The sequence below is a fragment of the Piliocolobus tephrosceles genome, chromosome 5 (genome assembly GCF_002776525.5).
Source record: "Piliocolobus tephrosceles isolate RC106 chromosome 5, ASM277652v3, whole genome shotgun sequence".
Classification (NCBI taxonomy): Eukaryota; Metazoa; Chordata; class Mammalia; order Primates; family Cercopithecidae; genus Piliocolobus; species Piliocolobus tephrosceles.
The window spans coordinates 76,135,267-76,151,668 of NC_045438.1; positions in this window are offsets into that span (position 1 = coordinate 76,135,267).

Consider the following 16,402-nt stretch of genomic DNA (forward strand, 5'->3'; position numbering starts at 1 on the left):
AAAAAAAAAAAAAGAAAAAATCGTATTATTATTGTATTGCTACTGTAAGGTGTGATACTGAAGTAATATGTGTAATATGGGAGTCTTCAGACATGAAGACTGAAAGACTCAGGGAAAACAGTCTATTTTTTTGCTTGGGTTTGTTGAAGAATGTACAGCCTTGCAGAAATGTGATTGGACTAAAAGGTAAAACTAAGGGTAATAAACTGAGAGGGGAAACCCAGCAAGTTCTAGCTATTCAGATTTCTCTTGTCCTCTCTGGGTACCATTCATTCCTCCCAGGCTTGGGGAAGGACCCTTCTGGAGAGAGTCTTCAAGGGAGAAGAGAGAAGGAAGAGAGTGACCTTTTTTTTTGGTTTTATGGGTTGCTTTGGGGCAAGTGGATTCAAGTTTCTATGACCAAACTTGGGGAAGATAAATTCTGCTTTCTATGACTTGGTTGAGGTCATAGATCCTTTTGGTATTGCCTAACCATGTTAAAGTTTTTTTTTTTTTTTTTTTTCTTTTTTCTTTTGGTTTTATATAGCCACTATATTTGTCTCATATATATACCAAATATTGCCACCAGCTTATAGTTTGCACATTAATTTTATAAATGGTGTTTTTGAGATAATTTTACTTCTTGCAGTGAAACTATCAATTTTTCTCTTTTTTAATTATTATTTGATTTTTATATCTTTTTTATATCATGGCTATGCATCTTTAGAGTGTGAACTGGGACCCATTCACATTTCTTTATTCTCTGTAATAATTTGCATAGTAGGAAAATGATCTGTTCCAATGAAGTTTGAACTATTGGCCATTTGGAATTGCTTGGTTATGACAACTTTCTTGAAATTTAGCTTCCAATAATTTTTTCAAAATCACCCAATGCTATTATTATTAGGATTAAGATTCATCTACTTTGAGTCAGTTTTCTTTTCCAGAATATCATCTACTTTATTGAAATTTTATAATTTACTAACATAAAATTATGCCTATTATTTTAATTTCCTTTGGTAACCTCTTTTTTATTTATTAACGAGTTTTTCTATCTTCTCTCTTTTTTTTGTTAACTTTAATAGCATGTGGTTTATTTAGTTCATAAAATTCTTCAAGTTTTTTGTTTTGTTACATAATGTGAATGTCTTCATTTCTTAGGTTCTCTGACTGTCAGGAACACCTTGTATACCAGGAAAGGCATGTTTCCTTGTCCTTTAGAGTATTTAACATTTTATCTTCAGTGTATAGAACAGTATAGTAGATTCTCGATAAATGCTCCTTGAATAGGTTATTAGAAAGTGGAGATCAAGGTGGGGGCATGGAGTGAAGAAAATAGAGTAAATATGAAAAGCATACATTTAAGGAAAATGAACAAAGAGAGAATTGAGAATACATTGTTATATTCATAAGAATTTATTCTCTGCTTTATATCCTAAATTATACCACTTTTAGCTTAGGGATTATAGATAGTGCAGATTCTCAAGTATGTGTCTGTTTATTCACTGCTATAGATAACTACGTGATACTGGGTACTGTATGAAAAAAAGAGGTTTAATTGATTCACAGTTCTGCATGCTTAACAGGAACATGACTGGGGAGCCTCAGGAAACTTACAGTTGTGGCAGAAGGGCAAAGGGGATGCAAGTATGTCTTATAGTGGTAGAGCAAGAGACAGAGAGCACAAAGGGGAGGTGCCATACACTTTCAAACAACTCTTGTGAGGACTCAGTATCACAGAAACAGCAAGGGAGAAGTGTGCCCCTATGATTCAATCATCTCCTGGAGGCCCCTCCACTGACATGTGTGGATTACAATTCGAGATGAGATTTGGGTGGGGACGCAGAGCCAAATCATATCAGTCCGTATTAGTCTGTTCTCACGCTGCTATGAAGAACTATCTGAGACTGGGTAATTTATGAAGGAAAGAGGTTTCATTGACTCACAGTTCTGCAGACTGTACAGGAGGTGTGGCTAGGGAGGCCTCAGGGAACATGCAATCATGGAGGAAGGTGGAGGGGAAGCAAGAACATTTTTCACATGGTGACAGGAGAGATCAAAGGGGGAAGTGCCATACCCTTTTAAAAGATCAGACCTCATGAAAACTCACCCACTATTATGAGAACAACAGAGGGGATATTCACCCCGTGATCCAATCTCCTCCCACCAGGTCCCTCCCCCAACACTGGGAATAGTGATTCAACATAAGATTTGGGTGGGGAGACAGAGCCAAACCATATCAGGGTCTGAGGCCTGATTGCTGGAAATGGAGGAAAATATGCTAAGGTCATCTGACCAGAAGCTGTCTTAATTTATTTACACCGTGATTATTTTGTTTGGGATTGAAATATCCCCTTTCCCTGCATTCATCATATGTATGTTATCCTGTCATCCTGCATTATGAGCATTTGATTTGAAGGTATTTGGGGTTGCTTCATACAATTCCATCACTTTGTGGAAAAACAGCAAGATGTCTGGCAATAGTTTTTGGACAATTAGATATGGTCAGCTTGAGATATTGTAAGAGGTTGAAGTTTGATTCAGTTTTGTGAAGGAAAACATGTATATCTTTTAAAGGATTTCTTAAATTTACTCTCAAGAGATTAATCTCATTTCATATTCTTCCTTTAACTACCTAAATTTCTTCTATATACCACAGGACCTTTACCAGAAGCATTGGTAACCATGGCTCTCTTTTTCCCCATGGACATACGTTTTCTTATCTTGTAAGTTATTAGCTCTATCCAGTGAATCAGGGAGAACACAGAAGTGCATTCAATTAATTTCTTAGCTCAAAGGCATCAATCTGCAGTTTCTCACATCCAGTACATATGTCGGCAGTGCCTTTTATGAAGGCTGACTATTTCTGAGACAGCACAAATTTAACCTGAGTGCTTGGACAGGTTTTCTTGATGACATGGTTGATTTCCAAGGGGATTTTATTTTGAGCAAGAGCATGATTTTGAGAAATGGTAGAAGAGGTATTTTGGAATAGATTTACTTTACAAACTCTTTCAAAATCCATTTTTATTTCAGTCTAAGTTTCAAAGTAAATGCCACTTTACATAGTAACGGAACTCTTCCAGTGTGTAAAACATTTTTGTGATTAATGTTCTTAAATTATGATTAATTCAGCATACATTGTTGATTACATACTATGTGCCAGATACTACGCTAGACACTGAAGTTCCAAAATAAAATATGTGCTCTTGCCTCAGACATGAGTGTGTGTATAGTAGGGTGACTGATTATCAAACCAGTATAATAAAATAAGGTACATGTTATGTGTTGCTATGAGACTGTGTTCAAAGGGCACTGAGAAAAGAACAAATGGCATACATCTTTAATGCTATGTTCTTTTGTTATGGAAGAAGATAAAAATAAGCAATGGCTAGGATTGGTGACAAGATAGCAATTGTGAAATAAAATAGGTGGCACAGTTACACCAGAAGCAGAATGATAATTTAGTACTCAATTGATAAAATGACTGCATTTTCACAATGGATTATCTACTTTCAACCAAACCCAGGTCACTTACATTGCGGGGAAAATATCTCCATTAAAATAAAGTTCACTCATACTATTTAACTGCTTTTAGTATTAACTATGTTTATTTTTTGATAGCTGATAAATAGCTGTGTTTTGAATATATTGCTCTTGATTCACAGGGAATATATATGTATATATATTACACATAGACACACACACACACACACACACATACACACACACACACACACACACACGTTGAATAATTTTCTTAACTCTTCTTCCAGATCTTTCACTAGATCTTTTTCAGACATATGCTTCCTTTAAGTCTCCAAATGCTTATTCTTCTACTTTACTATGTGGTAATATTTTTTCTTTCATGTTCTATGGCATTGAATATTATGAGATTTTGTTAGAATATGAGACAGGAGGATCACTTGAGCCCAGGAGTTTGAGATGAGCCTTAGCAATAAAGTAAATCCCCATCTCTCTCTCTCAAAAAAAAAAAAAAAAAAAAAAAAAAAAAAAATTAGCCAGTGTGGTGGTGTGCACCTGTAGTTCAGCTCTACTCAGGAGGATGAGGTGGGAGGATAACTTGAGCCCAGGAGTTTGAGGCTGCAGTGAGCTATGATTGTGCCATTGCACTCCAGCCTGGGCAACAGAATGAGAGCCTGTTTTCCCTTAACCCCTACAAAAAGAAAAGAAAAGAAAAAAAAAAGAATACTGGATGAATGATTGCTCTTGATCTTTCTCCTGTTCATAAGTGGGAGTTAATTTTTTTTCCATAGGTTCACAAGGAGCAGGTTAAGTCAGTTCATTCTTTCCAGTTCGTATTTCAAAACCTGTTAAGTATTTTCAGGCACGTCTCTGCAGTATTGCAGGTTTATCTTCCTTCTACCTGTGTCTATTGGTTGTCTGTTCCTCTCAGCAGTCACAAATATGTGAAAAACTGCACTTTTCAATATGCACGATTACCAGCATTCTCCCCATCTCTACTTCCACTATAGTAATCTTGTTTTCTGATTTATGTAGGACTTGGGTCTTTTAGTTAGAAAAGAGATTTAAGAGGATGTAAGAAACATACTGCTACAAGTTTTAGACATTCTCTTCCAAAGAGGTAAAACTGCCAACAAATGCAAAGTTTTCTCATTATTCCCTATCATTTCTTTTCACTAAAACACATTTCCAACTTAGGAGATGGGAAAAGATTACTTGGGCTGCTAGGCAAGACCCCACAGACTTGAGAGAATGATGGGATTTTATAGGTGGAGAACATTCCATGCAGAAGAAAAACTGAGAGTCTGGTTAAGATTATGACCCCAAATTATATTCAGTATGTTCAGGGGATAATTGTTATTTGCTAATATGGTAGTGCAACTAGGAGAATGAGCATTTGTAAATAACCAATGAGAGAGAAATTTGGAAAGATAATTTGGGTCTAGATTCTGGAAGAGATTAAGTATTTTTGTTTTGTTTTGTTTTTTCTTTGTAAATGAAGCTGGCATCATATTTTGTTATTACCTTGACTAAAGAGGTTGAGTTTTATAAGAGATGGTTAGCATCTTTTCATCTATTTTAAACCTTCGTCACAAATGCTACATGAGTTGGGATATGTTGACTTTCAATGTATATTCAGATCTGATTACTTTTCATCAGCTCCACCTCAATCAGTTAACTGGACTTCCCAATATATCTCATTTAGATTATTACCTTGGCATTCTTGTAAGTAGTTAATATGGCTTGGTTCTGTGTCCCCACCCAAATCTCATGTTGAATTGCAATTCCCTGTGCTGGAGGTGGGGCCTGTTGGGAGGTGACTAGATCATAGGAGTGGTTTCTAATGGTTTAGCACCATTCTCCTAGTGCTGTCTTATGATTGCATTCTTATGAGATCTGGTGGTTGAAAAGTGTGTAGCACTCCCCATTTCACTTTCTCCTGCTTTGCTATGTGAAAATTGTACCCACTTCCCTTTTGCATTCTGGCATAATTGTAAGTTTCCTGAGGCCTCCCCAGCCATGCTTCCTGTACAGACTGCAGAACTTTGAGCCAATTAAACCTCTTTTCTTTATAGATTACCCAGTCTCAGGTAGTTCTTTATAGCAGTGTGAGAATGGACTAGTACAGAACATGGGTATCATGGAAGTGGGGTATTGCTGTAAAGATATCTGAAAATGTGGAAGCAACTTTGGAACTGGGTAATGGGCAAAGGTTGGAAAAGTTTGGGGGACTCCAAAGAAGACAGGAAGATAAGGGAAAATTTGGAACTTCCTAGAGACTTGTTGAATGGTTGTGGCCACAATGCTGATGGTGATATGGACAGTGAAGTCAAGGTTGAGGTGGTCTCTGGTGGAGATGGGGAACTTGTGGGGAACTGGAGCAAAGGTCACTCTTGCTATGCTTTAGCATAGAGACTGGCAGCATTGTGCCTCTGCTCTAGAGATCTGTGGAAATTTGGACTTGAGAGAGATAAGAGAGATAATTTAGTGTGTCTGGTGTAAGAAATTTCTAACCAGAAAATGGTTCAAGAAGTGGCCTGGTCACTTCTAAATGCCTATGATTATTTGCAAAAACAAAGAAATAACCTGAAACTAGAACTTATATTTAAAAGGGCAGCAGAGAATAAAAGTTTGGGAAATTTACAGTCTGACCATGTGGTAGAAAAGAAAAACCCATTTTCTGGGGAGAGAGCCAAGGCTGCAGAAATGTCCATAAGTAAAGAGGAGCTGAATCTTAATAGCCAAGACAATGGGGGAAAGTGTCTTCAAGGCATTTCAGAGACCTTCATGGCAGCTCTTCCCATCACAAGTCTCAAGGCCTAAGAGGGAAAAAAGATTTCATGGGCCAGGCTCAGGGCCTTGCTGCTCTGTGAAGCCTCAGGACATGGTGCCCTCTGTTTCAGCTGCTCCAGCTCCAGCCATGGCTAAAAGAGGTCAAGGCACAGCTCAGGCCATTACTTTAGAGGATGCAAGCCCCAAGCCTTGGCAGCTTCCATGAAGTGTTGGGTCTGTGGGTGTACAGAAGACAAGAGTTGAGGCTTGTAACCTCTGCTTATAATTCAGAGGATGTATGGAAATACCTGGATGTCCAGGCAGAAGTCTGATGCAGAGGCAGAGCCCTCATGGAGAACGTCTATGAGGGCAATGCAGAGTGGAAATGTGGAGTTGGAGCTCCCACACAGAATCTCCACTGGGGCACTGCCTAGTGGAGCTGTGAGAAGAGAGCCACTTTCCTCTAAACCTCAGAATAGTAGATTCATTTACAGCTTGCACCATGTGTCTGGAAAAGCCACAGGTATTCAATGCTGGCCCATGAAAGCACCCAAAGGCATTGGGAGACCACTCCTTGCATTAGTATAGCCTGGATATGAGACATGGACTCAAAGGAGATTATCTTGGAGCTTTAAGATTTAATGACTGCCCTGCTAAGTTTCAGACTTATATAGGGCCTATAACTCTTTGTTTTGGCCAATTTCTCCCTTTCAGAATGGAAACATTTACCCAATGCCTGTTGTTTTCATCATATGGATATTCATTTTCCTAAGCACTACTTGTTGAAAAGACTGACCACTTCCCGAGTTACATTCTTGATATCTTTGTCAAAAATGATATCATTTTAGATGTATGAATTTGTTTAAGGGTTCTCTATTCTGTTCCATTAGTCTATATGTCTGTTTTTATGCCAGTACCAATCTGTATTGGTTACTATAGCTCTGCAGTATAATTTGAAGTCAAGTAATGTGATCCCTGTAGTTTTGTTCTTTCTGGTCAGGAGAGCTTTGTCTATTCTGAGTCTTTGGTGGTTCCATATATATTGCAGGATTTTTTTTTTTCTATTTCTGTGAAGAATGTCATTGGTATTTTGATACGGATTGCATTTAAAAGTAAATTGCTCTGAATATTATGGACATTTTAATGATATTGATTCTTCCAATCCATCAAATATCTTTCCATTTTTTGGTGTTCTCTTCAACTTTCTGTAATAGTGTTTTATAGTTTTCATTGTAGAGATCTTTCTCTTTGTTTAAGTTAATTCTGAGGATTTTGTTTTACTAGTTTTTTGAGGTTGTTATTGTGACAAGATGTTGAATTTTTATCAAATGTTTTTAGCATAAATTGAAATGCTCATATAGGTTGATTTGTGGGTGTTGAACTGCCACACTTAGTCATGATGAATTATCTTTTAAATGTGTTGTTGAATTTACTAGCATTTTGTTGAGACTTTTGAATCAATGTTCATCAGGGATGGTTTTAGATTTCTTTATGGTTCAATCTTCTGGCCTGTATGTATCTAGGAATTTATCCATTTATTTGAGATTTTCCTATTTATTGGCATATAGTTCATCATAGTGGTCATTAATGGTCTTTTGTATTTCTGCAGTATCAGTTGTAATGTCTCCTTTTTCATCTCTGATTTTATCTATTTATGTCTGCTTTCTTTTTATCTTAGTTAGTCTAGCTGAAGCTTTCTCGATTTTAAAGGCATGTCAATTTTTAATTTTTCAAAAAAACAACCTTTTTGTTTTGTTAATGTTTTGTATTTTTTTTCATTTCAATTTATTTATTTTTAATCATTATTATTTCTTTCCTTCTGCTATTTTAGATTTGGTTTACTCTTACATTTTTAGTTAAGATGTGTCATTTGGTTGTTTATTTGTCTTTTTTTCTTCTTTATTGATATAGGCACTTATAGCTATAAATCTCCTTCTTAATAGTTTTCACTGTATCCCACAGGTTTTTGTATGTTGTTTCCATTATCATTTGTTCCAAGACATTTTCCCTTCTTAATGCCATCAAAATTTCCTTATTAATGTCATACTTGACCCACTGGTTATTCAGGACCATATTGTTTAATTTCCATGTGATTGTATAGTTTCCAAAATTGCTCTTGTTATTGATTTCCAGTTTTATTCCATTGTGGTCAGAAAATACGCTCGATATTATTTCAATATTTTAAATGTTTTAAGACTTGTTTTGTGACCTAAAACATGGTCTATGCTTGAGAATGATTTATGTGCTGAGAAAAAGAATGTGTATGGTATAGTGGTTGAATAAAATATCATGTAGATTTTGCCTATAATGCAGATTAAGTTTGATGCTTCTATAGTGTAGATTAAGTTTGATGTTTCTTTGTTGATTTTGTCTGAAAGATCTGTCCAATGCTGAAAATGAGGTGTTGAAGTCTCTGGCTATTATCGTATTGGGGCCAATCTTTCTCTTTAGCTCTAATAATAGTTGCTTTATATATCTGAGTGCTCCAGTGTTGGGTGCATATATAGCTACAATTGCTATATCCTCTTGTTAAATTGACCCCTTCATCATTATATAGTGGCCTTTTGGCTCTTCGTATAGTTTTTATCTTGAAATCTGTTTCTGTGTGATGTAAGTATCACTACTCCTTTTCTTGCTTTCAATTGGCATAAAATATCCTTTTCCATCACTTTATTTTAAGTCTATGTGAGTTTTTATAGGTGAAGTATGTTTCTTGTAGGCAATAGATTAATAAGTCTTATTTTTTAATCCACTCAAGCAGTGTATATATTTTTATTGGAGAGTTTAGTTCATTTCCATTCAATGTTATTACCGATAAGCAAGGACTTACTCCTGCCATTTTGTTATTTGTTTTCAGGTTGTTTTGTGGTCTTCTTTTCTTTCTTTCCACCCTTGTTGTCTTCCTTTTAGTGAAAGTGAATTTTTTCTGGTGGTATGCTTTAATTTCTTACCCTTTATTTTTTGTGTATCTATTTTATGTTTTTTGGTTTAAGGTTACCATGAGGCATGCAAATGTTGTCTTGTAATTCATTATTTCAAGCTGATAAGCAACTTAATACTGTTTGTAAAGCAAATAAACACGCAAAAATAAAAAAAAACTAATAAAGCTCTACATTTTAATTTGTCCTCCTGCTTTTTAACTTTATATTCTTTCTACTTACATCTTATTGTACTCTCTGTGTCTTGGGAAGTTGTTGTTGCAATTATTTTGGATTGGTTTATCTTTTAGTGTTTCTACTTAAGAGTAGTTACACACCACAGTTACAGTGTTATAATAAAGTCTTTGTTTCTTCTTCATGTTTGAATAATATTTTCACTGAATTTACTATACCAGGATGTAAGATTTTTCCTTCAGAACTTAAAATGTGCCATGCCATGTTCTCTCCTGGTCTGTAAGGTTTCCACTGAAAAGTCTGCTGTCAGATGTACTGGAGCTCCAGTTTTACTCTTCTACATGTGGCTAGTCAGTTATCCCAGCACCATTTGTTGAATAGGGTGTCTTTCCCCACTTTATGTTTTTATTTGCTTTGTTGAAAGTTAGTTGGCTGTAAGTATTTGGCTTTATTTCTGGGTTCTCTATTCTGTTCCATTGGTGTGTGGCCTATTTTTATACCAGTACCATACTGTTTTGGTGACTGTTTTGGTGACTATGGCCTTATAGTATAGTTTGAAGTTGGGTAATGTGATGCTTCCAGGTTTGTTCTTTTTGCTTAGTCTTGCTTTGGCTATGCAGGCTCTTTTTTTTGTTCCATATAAATTTTAGAATTATTTTTCCTAGTTCTGTGAAGAATAATGGTGGTATTTTGATGGGAATTGCAATGAATTTGTTGATTGTTTTTGGCTATGTGGTCATTTTCACAATATTGATTCTACCCATTCATAAGCATAGGATGTGTTTCTGTTTGATTGTGTCACCTATGATTTCTTTCAGCAGTGTTTTGTAGTTTTTCTTGTAGAGGCCTTTCACCTCCTTGGTTAGGTATATTTCTAAGTATGATTTTTTTGGCAGCTATTGTAAAAGGGGTTGCATTCTTGATTTGGTTCTCAACTTTTTCACTGTTGATGTATAGCAGAGCTACCAAATTGTGTACATAAACTTTGTTAAATTCATATATCAGTTCTAGGAGCTTTTTGGATGAGTCTTTAGGGATTTCTAGGTCTATAATCATATCATCAGCAAACAGCAACACTTTCTTTTCCTCTTTCACTGATTTGGATGCCCTTGATATCTTTTCTTGTCTGATTGATTTGGCTATAACTTGCAGTACTATGTTGAATCGAAGTGGTGAAAGTGGGCATCCATGTCTGGATCCTTATCTCTCACCTTATACAAATATCAACTCCAGATAGATCAAAGACTTAAATATAAGACCCGAAACCATAAAAATTCTAGAAGACAACATGAGGAAAACCCTTCTAGACAATGGCTTAGGCAAAGACTTCATGACCAAGAACACAAAAGCAAATTCAACAATAACAAAGATAAATAGGTTAGACTTAATTAGACTAAAAAACTTCTGCACAGCAAAAGAAATAATCACTGCACAGCAAAATAAATAATCAATCAACAGAGTTAACAGACAAATTATAGAGTGGAATAACTCTTCAGAGTCTATATATCTGACAAAAGACTCATATCCAGAGTGTATATATATATATATATAGACATGAATAGACAATTCTCAAAAGATAAACAAATGACCAACAAGCATATGGAAAAATGTTCAACATTACTAAGTATCAGGGAAATAGGAATCAAAACCACAATGTGATACCACCTTTCTCCTGAAAGAATGGCCATAAATCTTTGGGAAATTCTTAGTATACCTTTGAATAAACTTTCTAACACCCCCCCCCCCCCCACCTCCTCTTTAAGGCCAATAAGTTTTACATTTCTCATTTTGAGGCTATTTTCTAAATCTTGTAGATATGCTTCATTCCTTTTTCTCCTCTGACTGTGTATTTTCTTCTCTGACTGTATTTTCCAACAGCCTATCTTCAAGCCCATAATTATTTCTTCTGCTTGATCAGTTCTGCCATTATGAGACTGTGATGCATTCTTCAGTATGTCAATTGCATTTTTCAACTCCAGAATTACTGCTTAATTCTTTTTAATTATCTCAATCTCTTTGTCAAATTTATCTAATAGAATTCTCAGTTTCTTCTCTGTGTTATCTTGAATTTTGTTGAGTTTTCTCAAAGCAGCTATTCTGAGTTCTCTTGTTTGAAAGGTCACTTCCCTGGTGCCTTATTTAGGGTTTTTTTTTTTTTTTTTTTTTTTTTTTTTTTTTTTTTTTTTTTTTTTTGTGAGGTTGTTTTCCTGGATGGTCTTGATGCTTATGGTTTTTCATCATTTTCTGGGCATTGAAGAGGTAGGTATTTATTGTAGTCTTCATAATCTGGGAAGTTTGTACCCAAACTTCTTGGGAAAGCTTTCAGACATTTAAAAGGACTTGATTGTTTTTGGTCATCCTTATCTGCATTGGAGGGCACCCCAAGTCCAGTAATGTTGTGGCTCTTGCAGACTTATATAAGTACTACCTTGGTGATCTTGGGTAAGGTATGAAATAATTTCTTGCACTACCAGGTGGAGACCCTTGTTCCCTTATTTTCTCTCAAACAATGGAGTCTCTCTTTGCTGAGTTGCCTGGAGCTGGAGGAGGGGTGACACAAATACCTCTGTGTCCACCACCACTGGAACTGTTCTGGGTCAGACCTGAAAGCAGCACAGCACTGGGTCTTGCCCAAAGCCCATGGTAACCACTGCCTGGCTATTCCCGTCAAAGGGAAGGATGACTTTCCCCCAGCCTTGGGCAGGTCTCAACATGCCATCTAAGAGCCAGAACCTGTAGTAAGAAATTTTAGGGATCTATCTGGTGCTCTAAGCTGGCACCCAAGCCACAAGGCAAAGTTTTTCCCACTCTTCCTCCTCCCCTCTTGATACTGGCAGAAGAACCTTTCCCCATCACTGCTTCAGGGCTACATCAAGTACTGCCTGGCTACTACTGGTGTTCACTCAAGGTCCAAGACCTCTTCAGTCAGCTTGTGGTAAATGCCGCCAGGCCTAGGATTCTCCTTTCAGGGCAGTGGGCTCCTCTCTGTCCCAGAAAAGGTATAGAAATGCTGTCCGAGAGCTCAGACCTGGAATCAGGTACCCAAAAAGCCTGTTTGGTACTCTACCTCACTGTGGCTGAGCTAAATCCTAAGCTGAAAGACAAAATCCTCTTTACTCTTGCCTCTCCTTTTCTCAAGCAGAAAGGGGTCTCTCCCTGTGGCCACTTGAGCTGGGAACGTACTGGTTCACATCTGAAGCTAGCGCATCTCCGAGTCTCACTCAATGCCCCTGGTGAGTACTGTTTGGCTACTACCACTGATTATTCCTGACCCAAGGGATCTTTATTCAGCAGATAAAGAATCCTGCCAGAACTGGGTCCTTCCCTTGAAGGGAGTGGGTTACCTTCCTGCTAAGGATGTATATAGAAATGTCATCCAGAAGTTGGGGGCTGGAGTAGGGGTCTCAGGATGCTGCCTATCCTACTGATTGCCATATCCTACAGTGACTAAACTGGTATCCAAGTTGCAAAGCAAAGTGCTCTTAATTCTCCCCTCACTTCTCTTTAGGTGGAGGGAAGAATCTGTCTCAGAGATGTTTTCTAGGGTTGGGGGAGGGATGACAAAAGCACTCCCTTTACCACCCCACCTGGTGTCTCACTGGATTGTATACATCTTAAATCCACTGACTCCAAGACCAGCACAGTTCTAGAACTTGTCCAGGAATTGCAGTCCTTGTGGCCTAGACTGCCTTTCCCATTTATTTAGAACCCTAGAGCACTTTAGTCTGCAGTAGTAGGGATTGCTGTAACTCAGATTCCAACCACTGGGATGGTCAATTTTCCTCTGGCTAGGGCTGGTCTAAATGCCCTGCCTGTGAGCTGCAACAAGTTCTGCATGGTGTTGCTTTCAGCTGCGACAGACAGCACTGAGTTCCAATGCAAAGTCTCACAATCATTGTGTTTTCCTCCCTCAAATGCACAGATTACTTCTTTGCATGTGGCTGCTGCTAAAGAACTGGGAAGGGGTGGCATGGGCAATTCAAGACTGTTTTTCCTACTCTTTTTGGTGCATTTTTCAGTAATATAAAGTTAAAACCAGGTACTGTGTGCACACACCTGATTTTTGGTTCTTATGAAGGTGCATTTTTTATGAGGATAGTTGTTCAATTTGATGTTCCTTTGAGGAGGACAATTAGTGGAGGATTCTATTCAGCCATCTTGCTCTGCCTCATCCCTCATTGCACTTCTTATCTTCTTTACCCAGCTTTACTTTTCTCCCTAGAGCATATTACAACCTAATATATTGTGTACTTGCTTGTTTATAGTCTCTCTTTCCCCTTTATGAGGATAAAGACTTTGATTTTGTTTATTCACCTCTATATCCCCAGGGCTTAAAAGAGAGCTCTTCATGAAGTAGATGCTCAATATATTTGTAGAATAAATGGCATGAAGTGATACATGCAAGGTGAATGGGTAGAGTATAGCAGTTTCATTTTAAAGAAGCAATTAAGGAAGAGCTTTCTCAGGATGAGACACTTGAGCAGAGGCTAGGGAAGGAGTGGGCCCTGTGAACATCTGGGGGAATGTCATAGGCACAGAAAGAGAAAGGGAATGTGTTCTGGGAAAGAAACAGGCTTGGAGACCAGTGATTTATCTTGGTGCTGATAATGAGTAATAACAAATCTTCTATTTTAATTAATGTTATCCTCTTGTTATTTAATATAGAATTCTAAGTCAGAAGTTGACAGTGAGTGACCATTGAGCCAAATCCAGCCAAAAGATACATTTATTTTGGCACACATAATTTTTTTAAAGGACAAAATTATTTGCTAGCATTCAAAATGGAAAGATTCACTTCTGGTTCTTTTAGACTTTTGGGTTTCCCCTGAACAATCAACATATTAAAAAGCTGGTGCCAGCAAGCAGTTGGAACTGAGCAGTGGTGGTCTCTATAAATGAGACTCAGTCTATTTAGTTTTATTTCTCATCTTGCTTTACTGTCCTCAATCTACTTGCTGCATTCACTAATGTTATCTGCCCCAACCAGAAGGCATTTGTTGTAGTCATACTCTTGGGTGCACTTAAAAAATATAATTTTTATACATTTAAAGAGTATAAGTGCAATTTTCTTACATGAATATATTGTGTACTGCTGAAGTCTGGGTTTTTAGTATATCCATCACTTGAATAGTGAACATTGTACTGAACAACCAGTTTTTTTCAATCCTCATCCCATTCCCTCCCTCCCTCCCACCTTTTGCAGTCTCCAATGTCGATTTTTCCAATTTGTATGTCCACGCAGGATGACATGAATATTCTTTCTATGAATATTCTTTCAAAAAGTGTCTGTGAAAGTTCACCTGAAAATGGCATGTGCACTTTTGTAAGTAAAGCTTAATGACTGTTTAGAGGCTTTTATAATAATTAGAGGCTTCTGACAAAAATAATATTAAGAAAAGATTATTTTTTAAATTGCTCTTTGTTCACAAACTTTTCAACTGAAATATAGAAATGCATAATTTACTGAAAAAATATGACTTTCAGCTGTCAAAATTTTTAAGTTATGTCACAGTTAATATTTTATTAGATATATTTTATCAAAGGCAGACACAGCTTGTCATGCTGTAACTTAATTGTTTTTTACAAAGATCATAGGGAGAAGTTGTTCAGAAATTTCCTCTTGTCTTGCACTGAGAGAGAGGATCATAGAAAGGGCACTCATTGAATTCTAATTATCTAACATCTAAGGTACCCACTTCCTCAGGCTTTCCAATATTTAACTCAACTTAAGCTTGTCTTCATTAAGCCCTTTTAAGGGCTATTTGGCTATAGGAGCACAAGAACAGGTGATGTGAGTCTGCCCTATGTCTTGATCTCTATGAATTTATTCTAATTGGATATAACTGTACTGTTGTGAGATGCCTGGATATCTTTGAATAAAATGTAAAGACTAAAACGTGTGAAGTAAATCATTTTATTTATGCTGCTCACACAGGTGATCAATGTGATAGTGTGATTCAATGAATGAGTCATTAGACTTTTAGTTTTCAGTAAGTGCTATTTAAAAGTAAAAGGATTCCTAGCTGTCTGAACTTAAGTTAGCAGAAACACCTGTGCAAATCTGGGAGCCTGTACTTTAACTGAGCTTGAAGCTTTATTACAGGCACAATTAAACTAATTATACAACCAAATATTTTCAATGTGATAAACTTCTCTGTAGCATTCATGTAAGAGCTTTTTGCAATTTTGCATTTTCTACTTTGTACACATCAATTTGCTAGGAGAGGCATGCAAATTTTAATACATTTTAGAAATAATTTCATACTATAACTAAAATAGCAAATGAAATATAGTGTTTTTTAGGTCTGTAGAAGAAAGTATTGCACTTAAAATTCTTTAAGTGTACAAAAAATAATGTACACATTGGCAGCTACCATGACACAATTTGTATTAGTCCATTTGGGCTGCTATAACACAATTCCTTAAAATGAGTAATTTATATCTCTGGAACACAGCTAAAGCAGTGTTTAGAGGGAAATTTATAGCACTAAATGCCCACAGGAGAAAGCAGGAAAGATTAAAATTGACACCTTAACATGACAATTAAAAAAACTAGATAAGCAAGAACAAACAAATTCAAAAGCTAGCAGAAGACAAGAAATAACCGAGATCAGAGCAGAACTGAAGGAGGTAGAGACACGAAAAACCCTTCAAAAAATCCATGAATTCAGGAGCTGGTTTTTTGAAAAGATTAACAAAATAGATAAACCACTAGCCAGACTAATAAAGAAGAAAAAGAGAGAAGAATCAAATAGACACAATAAAAAATTATAAAGGGGATGTCACCACTGATCCCACAGAAATACAAACTACCATCAGAGAATACCATAAATACCTCTATGTAAATAAACCAGAAAATCTAGAAGAAATAGATAAATTCCTGGACACATACACTCTCCCAAGACTAAACCAGGAAAAATTCAAATTCCTGCATAGACCAATAAAAAGTTCTTAAATTGAGGCAGTAATAGACTACCGACCATAAAAAGCCCAGGACCAGACGGATTCACAGTCGAATTCTACCAGAGGTACAAAGAGGAGCTGGTACTGTT